General features: G+C 44.0%; 1 protein-coding gene across 9 annotated transcripts in view; it reads left to right on the top strand.

The window, feature by feature from the left end:
• Positions 1 to 11,474: 11,474 nt before the first annotated feature.
• The window catches only part of LOC129867070 (myocyte-specific enhancer factor 2A-like), a 124,554-nt gene continuing 121,042 nt past the window's right edge, over positions 11,475 to 14,986 (top strand). For 6 of the 9 annotated variants that reach the window (XM_055940228.1, XM_055940226.1, XM_055940219.1 and 3 more), the window contains exons 1-2: positions 11,476 to 11,648; positions 14,301 to 14,429. The gene's annotated coding sequence lies outside the window, so the exon portion shown is untranslated. Of the gene's footprint in view, positions 11,649 to 14,300; positions 14,430 to 14,986 lie in introns of all 9 variants that reach the window. The other 3 variants (XM_055940221.1, XM_055940220.1, XM_055940227.1) reach the window with 2 other exon arrangements.

The following is a 14,986-nucleotide window of genomic DNA, read 5'->3' as shown; positions in this document are numbered from 1 at the left end:
TGGGTTAAATGCGGAAGACAAATTTCCGTTGAATGCATTCAGTTGTACAACTGACTAGGTATCCCCTTACCAGAGGATAGGAGTTTATTTTGGACTGGGTATTTGGAAGGCAGGACTTTTGCTTTCATGAGTGACATGTATCTTGGCCTACCCACATGATTATAGATCTTGATCAGCCTGACCCGTGAGTCATGGTTTTGTATTCCCCTGTCTATGTGCTACGTCTCGTTCCTCTCCCTCAGGGAACTAAGATGACATATTGTAATCAGTCATTCTCATTACACATGTCATACCTCCACATAACAGTTGTGTGCTGCTCTACACTACTCTGAGTTGGCTGGGCTTGGTTAGTGTTAATTACAGTTGGTAATGAGAGAACTGATCCAGACTGAGACATTGGGTATTTTTAGATATTTGACAGAGTTATCTAACACATAGCTGGAGTCTGCACAGAGACAACGTAATATTTCCTCATTCAACGTACTTACTCGTTTATTCCATTAGAAATAAGCAGTGCTTTCACCTGAAGACTTGCTACCTGTGTTTTGTTGAATAATATTTTTGCTGCAAATAACATGCTGTAGATATGTAATAGTGTTAGTGATGATTTCACATAGGCTTTAATAAAAAATATTTGTGTATTGTTACATTCAGACATTACTGTATATACAAGATCTTAAAGTTGCTTTATGTTAAAATATATATAATCGTTTGTTGACAAATTAAAATCAAGACATTTGGAAAATATTCAGACCCCTTGACTTTTTCCACATTTGTTACGTTACAGCCTTAATCTAAAATGTATTAAATTATATTTTTTTCTCATCAATATACACACACTACCCCATAATGACAAAGCAAAAACAGTTTTTTTTTTTGAAATGTTTGCTAATTTTTTTTAAATAAAAAACTGAAAAACCTTATTTACGAAAGTATTCAGACCTTTGCTTTGAGACTCGAAACTGAGCTCAGGTGCATCCTGTTTCCATTGATTGTTCTTGAGATGTTTCCACAACTTGATTGGAGTCAACCTGTGGTAAATTCAATTGATTGGACATGATTTGGAAAGGCACACACCTGTCTACATAAGGTCCGACAGTTGACAGTACATGTCAGAACAAAAACCAAGCTATGAGGTCGAAGGAATTGTCCGTAGAGCTCCGAGACAGGATTGTGTTGAGGCACAGATCTGGGGAAGGGTACAAAAGGTTTCTGTAACATTGAAGGTCACCAAGAACACAGTGGCCTCCATCATTCCTAAATGGAAGACGTTTGGAATCACCAAGACTCCTCCTAGAGCTGGCCCACCCGGCCAAACTGAGCAATCGGGGGAGAAGGACCTTGGTCAGGGAGGAGTTCCTCTGTGGAGATGGGAGAACCTTCCAGGACAACCATCTCTGCAGCACTCCACCATTTATTTTATTTTTTGTTTTATTTAACCTTTATTTAACTAGGCAAGTCAGTTAAGAACAAATTCTTATTTACAATGTCAGCCTAACCCAGTCAAACCCAGATGGCACTGGGCCAATTGTGCACTGCCCTATGTGACTCCCAATCACAGCCAGATGTGATGCAGCCTGGATTTGAACCAGGGACTGTAGTGACACCTCTTTTGCATTGAGATGCAGTGCCTTAGACCCCTGCGCCACACGGGAGCCCTAAAAAATCAGACCTTTATAATAGAGTGGCCAGACAGAAGCCACTCCTCAGTAAAAGGCACATGACAGCCCGCTTGGAGTTATGTAAATGTGATGTTTCAGAATTGTTATATTTTTATGTTTGCAAACATTTCTAAAAGCCTGTTTTTGCTTTATAATTTGGGGTTATTGTGTGTAGATTGATGAGGGGGGGCAACGATTTAATCAATTTTAGAATAAGGCTGTAACGTAACAAAATGTGGAAAAAGTCAAGGGATCTGAATACTTTTCGAATGCATTGTATGTGGTTTGTTGACTGTCTGCCCCATGACTGGGTTTGGAGAGTGCCCCCATTGAGAAGCAGAGATTGGAGAAATAAAGATTGGAGAGTCACAGATTGGAAAGGGGCACTGACGGCGTTTTAGAGGGGCTGTTCTAATGAGCCATATATAAGTGTTATTTCAGAGCTGCATGGCCAGACGACATCTTGGAAAACTGTGAGACACGGGGAATTGTTTGCGGAGTCCTAATTTACCAAGTAAACATCTATCTCTTTCTTCAATATCATATACAAGTATTTTCTTCAATCCATTTTTTTATTGGAGGGAAAGTGTCTCTGGAGCTTTTTTGTAGTCTGGTGCAAAGTTGGTACTCTGATGGAACCGGTTGTTATCGTTTGTATTTGTCCAACTTAATATTAATGCAAAATATTATTTGTTATTGATACATATTTCCCAAATGTGGTGACGCTTGTGACCTAAATAATTATCGGCCAATTTTCTTGCCTAGCTAAAATATTACAATCCTTGATTAATTCTCAGCTAGGATCTTTCAATTTCAAGTCTCATAGCAAAGGGTCTGAATACTTCCTGTAAATACGGTATTTCTGTATTTTTTTTAATACATTTGCAAAAATTTCCAAAAACTGTTTTTGCTTTGTCATTATGGGGTATTGTGTGTAGATTGATGAGGGGAAAATATATTTAATACATTTTAGAATAAAGCTGTAACGTAACAAAATGTGGAAAAAGTCAGGGGGTCTGAATACTTTCCGAATGCACTGTACTTTGGATTGTGATCATATCGATTGTGTCCCTGTTTACAAATATCTGGGCATCTGGATAGATGGAAAGCTGTCTTTTAAAAAGCATATTGATCGGACCGACGTTCCTATCGGTCCTAGACTATGGCAAGATCACCTATTTGAACGCAGCTGCCACTTCATTAAAGCCACTAGATGCAGTTTATCATAGCGCACTGCACTTCATTAAAGCCGTTATCATTGCGCACAGCTCTTTATTACGGGCGACATTTTAAGTACTCATCACTGCATTCTCTACCAGAAAGTTGGTTGGCCCTCTTTGATGTCACGTAGCTTGATACATTACTATGTTTTCATTTACAAAGCCCTTTTACAAAAAGTCCCACTGTACCTAACATCTTTACTAAACTTTAGACACACGAGTTACCACAACTGGTCTCAGGGATGGCTAACTCTGGAAATTCCTTTGGTCTCTATTGAGTTAAGTAAACCAGCTTTTAGTTTTTGTGGAACAATCTTCAAAATGTTCTTACATCTGTACTCTGGTGCCTCTAGGGCAATTCAGAAAGCTGATTGAGGACCTTATTATTGAAGAATGTTTTTGTTTTTCTTTCTTTTTGCATTTTGTATTTATATTTGAAGTGTGTATTTTCTGTAATTTATGTAATTCAGGGCTCATCTGTAAAAGAGACATTGGTCTCAGTATGACTCCCTGATAAAATAAACATAAAAAATACATATGTAGTTTTTAATACAAATGTAACTTTGTTTACAAACTTTTTTCATACTTGGAAGGCGTTGCACCACGCTTCTAATGCCATGTTGTAAAGATGAAGGATCTGACTTTCTGAACCTAACATTAAAAGTAAATTGTTGTTTATGGGTCAGTTTAAGCATAAGCTCATAAATACACTAAAACATAACTTATCTGGAAAGTCATTTTTTTACTTGATAAGTCATGATGTTTGCACTCCATCTTCACATTTATATTAATCACAATAACACAAGGAGAAAAAACCTAACACCTTCTGTGCCCATGACTGACAGCTGTGGCTCATCCAGAGAGCCCCAGAGCCCTGTCACACAACGCATGCCCAGCATGTCTACGTCCATCTGGGGTACTACCCTTCCAACTGCTGTCGCCCCACTCCCACCCGGCAGAAAGACCAGGGGACAAGAGGAGGCAGAGGGTGTGAAGTCAGGCCTGTCAAGGGCAAGAAGGAAAGCATCCAAAGCCAGCTGGTCTGTGTTTGAAGAACAAGAGAGGATACGTGATAAAAAGAAGAGAGAGAGTCAGATAAAGAGAGGAAACAAGAGATACAGAAAGTGAATCCTTGCAGGAAAAAACCTGAAGACCCTTTACAGCAGGTTCTGTTAAGGTATTTGTGCAACAACTCAAACAGGTGAGACACACAGCGACATAGGCTTGGTGTTACACAAAGTGTGGGGGTGTCATGAGTAGCGTCTCTGTCTTGACTCATGGAAGAGGAGGGTTGTATATGAAGGAGTGTTACCCAGGCAAGGAGCATTCATGTGGTGAGAAATGGCTCATTCTACTGAGATGTCAAAGTATTATGCATTATTATCAAGGTGGTGATGTATAGGAATATAACTATTTCCCAATCGTATCATAGGTGACTGGGTATATGCTGAGGTCTTCAGTGGTATATGGTCAGGTTTTTCAGGGGTATATAGAGAGGGTTTCAGGGGTATATTAGGCTGAGGTTACAGGGTTCCAGAGCTTACAAGTGTTTGTGGAATGGATCTACAGAATCTGCCTCACCCTGGCAGGACTATTTTTGTAGACGGCCTGGGTTTTTCTAGGACTGAAGTCTAGCTACGAGAGGGATAAATAAACCCACTAAAATCAATGATAGTTGAACCCTAGGAACAATCTAATGAGGGATTTTAACAGTGGAGAGCTTCATTTGAGGAATTCATTATTCAGACACCTGATGTGGTTTGGAGATCTGGGATGTAACTCTGTGTCTGTATACACCCTGTTTCCATCCACAGGTGCTGGTCCTTTCTACTCTAACATTCACAAGCTCTGACACAAATACCATGTACATCAGTATGAAAAGGGCAATGTATACCTTACTCCCTGATCTTTAATGGGGGTATAGAATAAACTTATACAATAGCTAGAATGTGATACCCTAAGGGTAAAACTTTAACTTTCATGAGTAATCATTAATAAATTATGTATAAACTGTTAAAGAATAAGTATTTAATTATTTGTAAGCATGTATAAGAAATAATGCATTTATACACATATATGAACATTTCATCCTTGATAATGCTTTATGAAAGTTATGATAAAGTGTTACCCAGGTCATAACAGAGTGTGTAGACAGTGCACCAAAGTTACTATAGTAAACTAAAACTAAAATGAAAACTAATCATCAAAAAACTATTTAGTAAATTCAAATACAATAATTAAAAAAAACGTTTGAAAAACTAAAACTATTCTGGAACTTTTATATTTGACTTCAAAATGAACAAAAAATAAAATAAAAACATAATGTTTTGATTAGGACAAGGCAGAGCCAACATGAAATATGGCTCAGAAACATACTTAAATACAGGAATAGCATTGTACTCCAAACTTTCCCATTATCCAAAAAGCTACATTGCGGCGATTGAAATACTGCTATTTTGTTTAATTAAACTGCCTTTGTCATCCTCATGCTAGGTAGCAGCAGCCACAGCAGCCATTTTGGAATGCATGTTTCATTGAACAACAAGGGGCCTGTGTCACGCGGGACTAGGTGTGTGAGGAAGAATCAGGCGCAGAGAGCAGAGAGTTCCACAGGGAAAAGTACACTTTAATACGGCACAAAAGCAAGCCCACAACACAGGGCGCGGAATTAAATGGACCACCCAAAACACAGGGTACCAGGTCTAGAACACGAACACACCTAAATAACGCACACACGTAACACAAGAATAATCCCGCACAAAACAAGGGCGAGTAAACGTATTTTAAATAAGGAAGCCCATCAAGCACACAAATAGACACAGGTGCAACTAATAAGACAAAACAAACAGATAACGAAAAAGGGATCGGTGGCGGCTAGTAGGCCGGTGACGACGACCGCCGAGCACCGCCAGAACAGGCAGGGGAGCAAACTTCGGCTGAAGTCGTGACAGTACCCCCCCCCCTGACGCTCCCGCAGCGCTACGCCACCTGTCTCGAGGGCGACCCGGAGGGCGAGGTGCCGGGCGATCCGGGTGGAGGCGGTGGAAGTCTCTCAGGAGGGAAGGATCCAAAATGTCCCCCACCGGTACCCAGCACCTCTCCTCCGGACCGTACCCCTCCCAGTCCACCAGGTACTGTAGGCCCCTCACCAGGTGTCTAGAGTCCAGAATGCCACGTACTGTGTATGCCGGGGACCCTTCGATGTCCAGAGGGGGCGGAGGGACCTCAGGTACCTAACCTTCCTGAAGGGGACCAGCCACCACCGACCTGAGGAGAGACACATGAAACGAGGGGTTAATACGATAATACCTAGGAAGTTGTAACCTGTAACACACCTCGCTTATTCTCCTCAGGACTTTAAATGGCCCCCCACACTGCGGCCCCAGCTTCCGGCAGGGCAGGCGGAGGGGCAGGTTTCGGGTCGAGAGCCAGACCCGGTCCCCCGGTGCGAACACGGGGGCCTCACTGCGGTGCTAGTCAGCGCTCCTCTTCTGCCGTTCACCCGCCAGTCTCAGCGACTCCTGGACTGCTTTCCAGGTGTCCTTTGAGCGCTGTACCCATTCCTCTACCGCAGGAGCCTCGGTCTGGCTCTGATGCCATGGGGCCAGGACCGGCTGGTAACCCAACACACACTGAAAAGGGGACATGTTCGTTGAGGAGTGGCGGAGGGAGTTCTGAGCGAGCTCAGCCCAAGGAACATACCTCGCCCACTCACCTGGCCGGTCCCGGCAATATGACCACAGAAACCTGCCCACATCCTGGTTTACGCGCTCCACCTGCCCATTACTCTCGGGGTGGAAACCCGAGGTCAAGCTGACCGAGACCCCCAGTCTCTCCATAAACACCCTCCAAACTCTAGACGTGAATTGGGGGCCCCGATCAGAAACAATGTCCTCAGGCACCCCATAGTGCCGGAAGACATGGGTAAACAGGGCCTCCACAGTCTGCAGGGCCGTAGGGAGACCGGACAATGGGATCAGACGACAGGACTTAGAAAACCGATCCACAACGACCAGGAATGTAGTACTTCCCTGGGACAGGGGAAGGTCGGTAAGAAAGTCCACCAATAAGTGTGTCCACGGCCGTTGTGGAACGGGAGGGGCTGTAACTTCCCTCTAGGCAAGTGTCGAGGAGCCTTGCTCTGAGCGCACACCGAGCAGGAGGAGACATAAAATCTCACGTCCTTAGCCAACATGGGCCACCAGTATCTCCCCCTAAGACTCCGCACTGTCCTCTCAATGCCAGGATGACCCGAGGAGGGTAGAGTATGAGCCCAACGGATTAGTTTGTCACGGACCCCCCTCGGCACGTACTGAGCCCCTGCTGGACACTGAGGGGGGGCCGGCTCTAACCGTGATGCCCTCTCTATCTCCGCGTCCACCTCCCATACTACCGGTGCCACGAGACATGAAGGTGGAATGATGGGGGTCGGCTCAACGGACCGCTCCTCGGTACCATAGAGGCGGGACAGCGCGTCGGCTTTGGTGTTTTGGGAGCCTGGCAGGTACGAGATGGTGAAACGAAACCGGGTAAAAAACATGGCCCATCTAGCCTGAGGCGGATTTAGTCTCCTCGCTGCCCGGATATACTCGAGATTACGATGGTCAGTCTTGATGAGAAAAGGGTGCTTAGCCCCCTCAAGCCAATGTCTCCACACCTTCAGAGCCTTGACTACAGCTAACAACTCCCGGTCCACCACGTCATAGTTTCGCTCCGCCGGACCGAGCTTCCTCGAAAAGAAGGCACAAGGGCGGAGCTTTGGTGGCACGCCCGAGCGCTGGGAAAGCACGGCCCCGACACCAGCCTCGGACACGTCCACCTCCACCATGAACGCTAAAGAGGGGTCCGGATGCGCCAACACGGGCGAATTGGTGAACAGCTCCTTCAGACGACTGAAAGCTCTGCCCGCCTCTGCTCACCAACGCAAGCGCACCGGTCCTCCCTTCAGCAGTGAGGTAATGGGAGCAGCCACCTGACCAAAACCCCGGATAAACCTCCGGTAGTAATTGGCAAACCCTAAAAAAAACGCTGCAACTCTTTCACCGTGGTCGGAGTCTGCCAATTACGCACGGCTGTAACGCGGTCACACTCCATCACCACCCCGGAGGTGGAAATACGATAACCCAGGAAAGAAACGGCCTGTTTGAAGAACTCACATTTCTCAGCCTTGCAATACAGGTCATGCTCCAGCAGTCGCCCAAGTACCTTACGCACCAGAGACAGGTGCGCCGCGTGTGTGGCAGAATAGATCAAGATGTCATCGATGTACACTACCACTCCCTGCCCGAGCAGGTCTTGGAGAATCTTGTCTACGAAGGATTGGAAGACGGCTGGAGCATTCTTCAACCCATATGGCATGACGCGGTACTCATAATGGCCAGATGTAGTACTAAATGCGGTTTTCCACTCATCTCCTCCCCGGATACGCACCAGATTATACGCACTCCTCAGGTCCAGTTTTGTGAGGAAGCGCGCCCCATGAAATGATTCTACCGCCGTAGCGATTAGAGGTAGTGTAACGGTTTTCTTCCGTTGGTGAAGGAGAGGACCAAAATGCAGCGCGGCTAGTGTTCAACATGTTAAATAAACAAAAAGACGATAACGTGAACACTATACAAAATACAAAATAACAAACGTGAAAACCGAGACAGTCCTATCTGGTGCAGAACACAAAGACAGAAGACAACCACCCACAAACCCCAACACAAAACAAGCCACCTAAATATGATTCCCAATCAGAGACAACACAAAACACCTGCCTCTGATTGAGAACCATATTAGGCCAAACATAGAAACAGACAAACTAGACACACAACATAGAATGCCCACCCAGCTCACGTCCTGACCAACACTAAAACAAGTAAAACACACAAGAACTATGGTCAGTACGTGACAGGTAGTGGGTAACTAAACCCCACTGTGATAGAATTTAGACCTTGATAATCAATGAACGGACGCAGACCTCCCTCCTTCTTCTTCACAAAAAAGAAGCTTGAGGAGACGGGTGATGCGGAGGGCCGAATGTACCCCTGTCCCAGAGATTCAGCAACATATGTCTCCATAGCTACTGTCTCCTCCTGGGACAATGGGTACACGTGACTCCTAAGAAGTGCAGCGTTCTCCAGGAGGTCTATCGCGCAGTCCCCTCGACGATGGGGTGGTACTTGGGTCGCCTTCTTTTTACTGAAGGTGATAGTCAAATCGGCATATTCAGAGGGAATGCGCATGGTGGAAACCTGGTCTGGACTCTCCACCGTAGTAGCAACCAACGGCAACTCCTATACACCTGCCTGAACACTCCTCTGACCACCCTCTAAGAGCCCCCTGTCGCCAGGAAATCACCGGGTTGTGCTGAGCTAGCCAGGGAATTCCCAACACCACTGGAAACGCAGGTGAATCGATAAGGAACAGACTAATCCGCACCTTATGTCCCCCCTGCGTTACCATGTCCAGTGGCACTGTGGCCTCCCTGACCACTCCTGGCCCTAATGGTCGGCTATCTAAGGAGTGCACGGGGAAAGGTAGGTCTAACGACACCAGGGGAATCCCTAGCCTTAACGCGAGCCCACGATCCATGAAGTCCCCAGCTGCGCCTGAATCGACTAGCGCCTTATGCTGTAGAGAGGGAGAAAACCCAGGAAAAGAGGTTAACACAAACATATGACCGACAGGAAGCTCTGGGTGAGTCTGGTGCTGACTCACCTGGGGTGACTGAGTAGTGCTCCGTCTGCCCTCCCGACTCCCAGACGAGTTCCTCCAGCACAACTGGTGCAGGAGGAAACTCCTCCTCCGGTCCTCCTCGATGCAGCCCCCCCTAACTCCATGGGGATGGGAGCAGGAGGGCCTGGCGGTGGAAACGACAGGGCCTGTTCCGAACGCCCGCGGGCAGCCAGCAGGCTGTCAAGTCGAATGAACATGTCTATAAGTTCATCCAACGTGAGGGTGGTGTCCCGACACGCTAGCTCCCTGCGGACGTCCTCCCTGAGGCTACATCGGTAATGGTCTATCAAAGCCCTGTCGTTCCACCCTGCTCCTGCGGCCAAGGTCCTGAACTCCAGGTCAAAGTCCTGCACACTCCTCGTCTCCTGTCGCAGGTGGAACAGCCGTTCACCCGCCGCACGACCCTCTGGTGGGTGATCGAACACAGCTCGGAATCGGCGGGTGAACCCGGGGTAGTGATCCCTCGCCAAGTCTGGGCCATTCCACACTGCATTTGCCCACTCCAGGGCTTGTCCCGTCAGACAGGAGACGAGGATGCTCACTCTCTCCTCCCCTGAGGGAGTAGGACGGACGATCGCCAGGTATAGTTCTAGTTGGAGGAGGAACCCCTGACACCCAGCCGCCGTCCCATCATACTCCCTAGGGAGCGCCAGCCGCAGAGCCCCGGAACCGGATGCTGTAGCAGGGGTAGGAGGTGCTGGTGGAGGGGGTGCTGGACAGGCAGGGGAGCCAACTTCGGCTGAAGTCGTGACAGCCTGATTGGCTGACTATTCTTTGTTGTTCAATGCGACATACAGTGGGGCAAAAAAGTATTTAGTCAGCCACCAATTGTGCAAGTTCTCCCACTTAAAAAGATGAGAGAGGCCTGTAATTTTCATCATAGGTACACTTCAACTATGACAGACAAAATGAGAAAAAAAATCCAGAATGCTGGATTATTTTCCACCATAATTTGCTAATAAATTCATTAAAAATCCTACAGTGGGATTTTCTGGATTTTTTCTCTCTCATTTTGTCTGTCATATTTGGGAATATGTTTGTTTCTAGCTTCCAAAACCCATTCTAGTAAGGTGCCTGTGCAAAATATGATTTTTTTATTTTTTTTAAATTGAAACTAGAATTGACCTACGTTTTCTTTCACATGCACATGTTCCTTTAAATCCCGGTAAAAACAATCTGAGATCAGGATCTGCACCACACCTCTTCCTCAGATCCTGCACTTACACGTGACTTTGTCACATGCGAGTTATACAGGTCCCACCTCCCTTCTGTAATTGGTTCTGACCAGCCGCTGAGGATTTCTATTGGATCAGAAACATGTCCTTTCAAAATTAATCGTCCTATGCTGCTGTTGTCTTTTAGAGATATGACGTCAATCGTATCTAAGGGGTGTGAGGTGGCTGGGGCCAACAATCATAATTAACACCAGAAGAAAAAAAACTTGTCGCTGAGATTTCATACTGTAGTTTCAGTTAATTTGACTGTAGTTTCTGCCACAAGTAAACTCTGTCAATCACTTACATTGTAAGATCATTTGTTGCGTTACACTACCCACGTGTCAACCACTTGACTGTAGCTGCCTACCTAAGAGAGGATCAGTAACAAACGTAGCCGAGTTTGAACATTTAAAGGAGTGTTATTTTGACACTAAGATTTCAAAGAATGAAATTATAATGCTAATATCATTGAACATGTATTACAAACCACAGATATCCCACTCGGGAAGTGTCCTTTCCACATACCTTTTCACTTTTTTAGAGTTAGCTTTGGGAAATCCAGATGATATAGGTAGCCTACAATGTAGGCTAAGCTACAAACCTACGTTTTTGTAGTGATGATGAGACGAGTGGGAGGAGGTTGATTTCTACCTCGTCTGGTATTAGTCAGATAAGGGGAGGAGTCTCTCACTGACAAGAGACTGGCTCTTCTGAGTTTGTCTGCTCACTAAAATAGCAGTTCGTGTGTAAATGTGACTGAAATTACGTGTATGTCTATTGGAGCCTCTGATATAGAGTGTCTATATACAACGAGGAACTTGGGAGACAAGGTGAGTAGCAAAAATAGCAACAATATTGCACAGAGGGGCACTAGTGAGAGAGAGAGAGAAAGCGCAAGAGGAAGACGTAGAGTGAATGTGGGATCGAAAAGCCATCCCATTCTGTAGTCTACATGTAGCGCTATGTGATTATGCCATGCCAGTTTCTGTGTCTATATTCTGGATGAATATAGAACGATTGTTTATTAGTATGCCTAGTAATAGGCGACACTTATTTTAGATATACATTGATTTTACCCTAGCTGCCCGTGCGTCTTTGCTCTTATAGCTCCAAAAAGTAAACAGTTATGCTTTATTTTATTTGGTAGCCTACAGTAATTCGATCAACTTTATCGTATTCTGTCAATTTCAGGATATTTCTTAGAATAATAGATTATATCAATCGTCTTGAATTACCTATCTATGACTTTACTATAACTTGTTTACTGATTATGTTTGTGAGCGCGCAATATCGTAGAGTTAACAGTGTCGTGGACTTCTCAGACAACGGGAGGAATGCGTTTGCTTGCAATTTTACTTGGTTTTGTATTACCTACGTTTAAATATATATATATATATTTTACGTTCACATCAATGCCATCATATCACAATAGATTAGGGTTAGGGTCAGATTATTTTTCGGCTTTTTACTTTGGTTGCTCTGAAATCCTTTATAATTGTCTGTGTAGACACTAGGCTAATTAATATAACCGTCTATGGGCACTATAGCTGTTTGAACAACTAAAACTTGACTTCATCCATTCCATTGCATACCACTGTAAAATCGAATGCATTTTCTTAGTTGTGGACTAGAATATTTCCTTATTTTAATAGGTTCACAATAATAAGTTAGTACCCTAAACATGTGATTACTTTGTTATAAACAAATAATAGTAGTATTTACAGTGTCAGTTTATTGGTAAAGATACTTTGCATTGTTAGTCCTGAAATCAAAATTTTGCTGGTCAGCTGGTGGTGGTCATTTGTCCATTTAGAACTAGGCTACTCCAACTTCTATTGTTGCTTTGCTTTTATCACTGCTATTTGCTTGAGTTAGAGCAACATCTCCTCTGCTATGGAGCATTGTATGTTTGCCACCAATAAGATGTGACGTATGTCTATTTTTGAAGCAATTTTGTTTTCTTATAGTAGGCCTATGTCTTGATCTCAGTTATAAGGGACTATTTTGATGATTTATTATATTTATAGTTTGAATTTGATGGGTTTTTTTTTAGCCTGGGGCATATCTCCAGTAAGGATTCATCCCACAGTCAGGGACTGCATCAAACTCAATAAAGGATTAATACAGCAATGCTTCAATCTTTTGAATGGAAGAGTCATTGCACCTGTTTTGTATGGTTTTATTTCTAATTACAAGCCTGATGAGAGGCAGTCTGGTCATAGTGAATAGTTAGGAGAATGACCTCAACACCAGGCTTTTTCTGCACTAATGACTGGATGGATTGAACAGATTTACAGCTACAATATTATGAAGGAGCCATGGGGGTATTGACTGTATTGATTTGTTGTGATCATTTATATGCTATTTAAAATTAACATACATCATTAAATGAAGGTTCAACATTATAACAAATTACACTTTTCTGATTCAGCATATTTGTTTTGGAAGTCCACAAGCCATATTGTACGTGTCAGTGTAAAGAGTTATGTACAATCACTCAAGAGCTCGTAAACTCACACAAGATGGTAAAATAATAAACCTCAGGACCTTAGTTTGTTGTAGATGATTTACTGGCACAGTGAACTTCAGTATGAGGACAAAAGTTTATGGCATCTCCACTTGATTTGACCCCATTGTATATAATTCCAGACAGATAACAGTAGAGAGTGTTTGGTTGACTGATAAATGTCTAACGTTCCCCCCGGTTTCCCCAACCATGAGGTATTCCTAGCTTGTTGATAATGAAAATAGCAACGTTTTTTAAGGGACGGCAGTCTTGGCAGCAATATAAAGGTATATCTGTGTGGATTTTTATTGAGTGTCTGTTTTGGTCCCATCTGGATTCATTTTTCCCCCAGCCGATTACTGCCCTAGCTTATAGAAAGGTGTTTTGCTGCAGTACAGTTAACTTCTTTAAGAACATATAGTAAAATTGGTCATATGGCACTCATAGTATGATAGTATCCTGATCTGTAATATACATCCTTGTCTGTAATATATTTATGTGTGGCCTTATTAACAAAAGAGCATTGCAATGTTTTGTTTGTTTCTCTAGTGTTATGTCAGAGTGCAGTAGATACAGTTATTCATTTAATATTGTCTTTCTCAGTACCATATTACATAATGTGTGTGTGTTTGTGTGTTCAGGCCTAAATGTCTCTCTGTAAATTGATAGATGTGTAAATACAATATTTGTTGTGAGTGGAGAAAGTTGACCCAGGTAAAAGGGAGAAGTTCTGAGGTGGTGATTGGTGTGAGGAGTGGGGGTCTGGAGTGTCTCCCACCTCGCTTCTCTTCATAGCACCAGAATATCACAGCTTGGATTCAGCTCCTTCCAGGAGACACACAGGAGAAACGTTGAGTGTGTGGGCAAGTCGGATATGCAATTAACGCTGGTTGTCAGAAAGAGAATGCTGGCGTTTACACCATGCCTCTGAATTAATGAGCGAAACACTTTCTCAACTCTCCTCTCCCCCTCCCAGGACATTTTTCCCAAGGAGGAAAACGCAGCAGGAAGCTTAACGCAAGCGAGGGAAGCATTGAAGGGAAAGGAAGAGACAGACAGGAGCTGGATATTCCCATAAAGAGGATATCACTGCTTTGATAGTTGGGTAAGCCACTTGTTCTTAAAAATCTTGGTATTGTTGTTGTTTACCTGTTTATTTACTCTCCTGTTTTTTTAAGAGTCACTTAACTTACTTAATTGTATATGCCATGGATCTCCATAGGGTTGGATGATGTCAACCTTTGTCCTATGGTGATTAGGTACTCATAAAACATTGTGATATAAGATGGCATCGCCCCCTATTGGCCAACCCCCAAAATTGTTTTTGTGAAAAAAACTGTTAAAACAACTGTTGGGCTATAGCCAGAAATCGCATGCTACAACTTGACAAAAGATACGTTTGGTGAAAGCCTGGACAAAGCCTAAGTGGAGCAAAATCTTTGATAATATTTCGGGTGGAGCTTCAGTATGGCCAGGTCAGTGTGTGTGTGTGTGTGTGTGTGTGGCATGCACATGATGGAGTGACAGTCAACTGATGAGGAATGGGCTGTTTTACCATAGTGAGTTAGGTTATAAATCATGGGCTTGATAGAAGCAAAGCGTACCGTCTTCAGAACTGTAATTGTTTGTTATATTTCTCATAAAGCTGTGATTGAGAATAGC

Source organism: Salvelinus fontinalis, chromosome 12, assembly GCF_029448725.1.
Source record: "Salvelinus fontinalis isolate EN_2023a chromosome 12, ASM2944872v1, whole genome shotgun sequence".
NCBI lineage: Eukaryota > Metazoa > Chordata > Actinopteri > Salmoniformes > Salmonidae > Salvelinus > Salvelinus fontinalis.
Note: the sequence above shows the minus strand (reverse complement) of the source record. Positions and strands in the feature narration are given on the sequence as shown.